Raw genomic sequence first — 3,006 nt, 5'->3', positions numbered from 1 at the left:
CACGACCTCTGACTCCAAAGCCCGGGCTCTTTCCACTGAGCCACGCTGCTTCTCTGGTAAATATATGGAAGTGGTTTACCATTGCCGCCTTCCGCACAGTAAACTTGAGTCTCCGCCTTTGACTTCTGGAGTCTTCTAGACTGTGAGCCCACACTGTTGGGTAGGGACCGTCTCTATATGTTGACAACTTGTACTTCCCAAGTGCTTAGTACAGTGCTCTGCACACAGTAAGTGCTCAATAAATATGATTGATTGCTTGATTGATTGACTTTCTCCCGTGCTGCTGCTGCCCAGCACGGGGGAGTTTTGACTTGTAGCAGATTGCCTGCCACTCGCTAGCCACTAGCCAAGCTAGGAATGGAATGGGTAGGCCTCTGCTTGACTCTCCCTTCCATAGTCGAGACTGGTAGAGGACTGGAAACTCTCCAGGTGTGACCCTGAGAGGTGAGGGGAATCTGTAATCATCTCATTATCACAGGATCTTGGTTTGCATCATGTTATCCCTTGGCAGCAGTTTTTTTTTTCCATTTTTCATGGTATTTTTTAAATGCTTACTACGTGCCAGGCACTAGTCTAAATGCTGGAGCAGATACAAAGTAATTGGGTTGGACAGAGTCCGTGTCCCATATGGGGCTCACGGTCTTAAACCCCATTATACAGATGAGGGAACTGAGGCCCAGAGAAATGAAGTGACTTGCCCAAGATCACACAGCAGAAAAGTGGTGGAGCTGGGGTTAGAACCCAGGTCCTTCGTACTCCCAGGTCTGTTCTTTATCCACTAGACCACACTGCTACTCATGTTGAAGGGCCCCCGAATTCGTGGGATCTCTGCATGACATTGTTAGTAATAGTAGAAGTAATAGTAATCAGTCAATCCATCAGTGGTATTTATTGAGCACTTATTGTGTGCAGAGCACCGTACTAACCATATAGGAGTATACACACTGAAGAAGCAGTGTGGCTCAGCGGAAAGAGCCCAGGCTTGGGAGTCAGAGGTCATGGGTTCTAATCCCGACTCCACCACTGATCAGCTGTGTGACCTTGGGCAAGTCACTTGACTTCTCTGTGCCTCACTTCCCTCATCCTCATTACACATAATTACACTTAAGAATTACACATACATGGAGGGGGCGGGGGGAGATGATTTGTCAAGTGCACCCTGGAGGAAATGTGATTTAAGTAGAGCTCTGAAGAAGGGGAAAATGGTGGTCTATCAAATGTGAAGGGGGAGGAAGTTAAAGGAGAAGCAGCATGGCCTAGTGGATAGAGCCTGGGCCTGGGATTCAGAAGGACTATCCTTCCCATCTCACAAGCCCGCAACCTTGGTGTCATCCTTGACTACGCTCTCTCATTCACCCCACACATCCAATCCATCACCAAAACCTGCCGGGGTCACCTCCACGACATCACCAAGATCCGCCCTTTCCTCTCCATCCAAACCACTACCCTGCTGGTTCAATCTCTCATCCTATCTCGACTGGATTACTGCATCAGCCTCCTCTCTGATCTCCCATCCTCCTGTCTCTCCCCGCTTCAGTCTATACTTCACTCTGCTGCCTGGATCATCTTTGTGCAGAAACGCTCTGGGCATGTTACTCCCCTCCCCAAAAATCTCCAGTGGCTGCCTGTCAACCTACAAATCAAGCAAAAACTCCTCACCCTGGGCTTCAAGGCTGTCCATCCCCTCACCCCCTCCTACTTCACCTCCCTTCTCTCTTTCTCCAGCCCAGCCCACACCCTCCAGTCCTCTGCCGCTAATCTCCTCACCGTACCTCGTTCTCGCCTGTCCCGCCATCGAACCCCGGCCCACGTCATCCCCCGGGCCTGGAATGCCCTCCCTCTGCCCATCCGCCAAGCTAGCTCTCTTCCTCCCTTCAAGGCCCTACTGAGAGCTCACCTCCTCCAGGAGACCTTCCCAGACTGAGCCCCCTCCTTCCTCTCCCCCTCGTCCCCCTCTCCACCCCCTCGTCTTACCTCCTTCCCTTCCCCACAGCACCTGTATATATGTATATATGTTTGTACATATTTATTACTCTATTTATTTATTTATTTATTTTACTTGTACATATCTATTCTATTTATTTTATTTTGTTAATATGTTTGGTTTTGTTCTCTGTCTCCCCCTTCTAGACTGTGAGCCCACTGTTGGGTAGGGACTGTCTCTATATGTTGCCAACTTGTACTTCCCAAGCACTTAGTACAGTGCTCTGCACACAGTAAGCGCTCAATAAATACAATTGATTGATTGATTGATCCCGGCTTTGCCATATGTCTGCTATGTGGCCTATGTGTCTGCTAAGCACTTATTACAGTGCTCTGCACACAGTAAGTGCTCAGTAAATATGATTGAATGAATGCATGACCTTGGCCAAGACACTTCACTTCTCTGGATTTCAGTTACTTCATCTGCAAAATGGAGATTAATAATAATGATGGTATTTGTTAAGCGCTTACTATGTGCCAAGCACCGTTCTAAGTGCAAGGGTAGATATAGGGTAATCAGGTTGTCCCACATGGGGCTCACAGTTTTAATCCCCATTTTACAGATGAGGTAACTGTGGCCCAGAGAAGTGAAGTGACTTGCCCAAGGTCACACAGCAGGCAAGTGGCAGAGCTGGGATTAGAACCCACATCCTCTGACTCCCTAGCCTGTGGTCTTTCCACTAAGCCACGCTGCTTCTCTTAAGACTGTGAGCCCCACGTGGGATAGGGACTGTGACCAACCCGATTACCTTGTATCGACCCCAGCACTCAGAACAGTGCTAAAGCACTGTTCAAAGCGCTGGGGTAGATACAAGGTAATCAGGTTGTCCCACGAGGGGCTCACAGTCTTCATCCCCATTTTCCAGATGAGGGAACTGAGGCCCAGAGAAGTGAAGTGACTTGCCCAATGTCACACAGCTGACAAGTGGCGGAGCCGGGATTTGAACCCACGACCCCTGACTCCAAAGCCCGGGCTCTTTCCACTGAGCTATGAATCTTCCATGTCCTGTCACTGATTGCTGG

General features: G+C 49.2%; 1 non-coding gene across 1 annotated transcript; it reads right to left on the bottom strand.

Moving 5' to 3' along the window:
- Positions 1 to 309: 309 nt before the first annotated feature.
- Positions 310 to 447, bottom strand: LOC119927831. Its single transcript, XR_005450799.1, has one exon. It is a non-coding gene; the product is annotated as a small nucleolar RNA SNORA7 (small nucleolar RNA).
- Positions 448 to 3,006: the final 2,559 nt, after the last annotated feature.

The sequence above is a fragment of the Tachyglossus aculeatus genome, chromosome 4, assembly GCF_015852505.1.
Source record: "Tachyglossus aculeatus isolate mTacAcu1 chromosome 4, mTacAcu1.pri, whole genome shotgun sequence".
Taxonomy (NCBI): domain Eukaryota; kingdom Metazoa; phylum Chordata; class Mammalia; order Monotremata; family Tachyglossidae; genus Tachyglossus; species Tachyglossus aculeatus.
The sequence above is the reverse complement of the archived record's forward strand: the minus strand, read 5'-3'. Positions and strand labels throughout refer to the sequence as shown.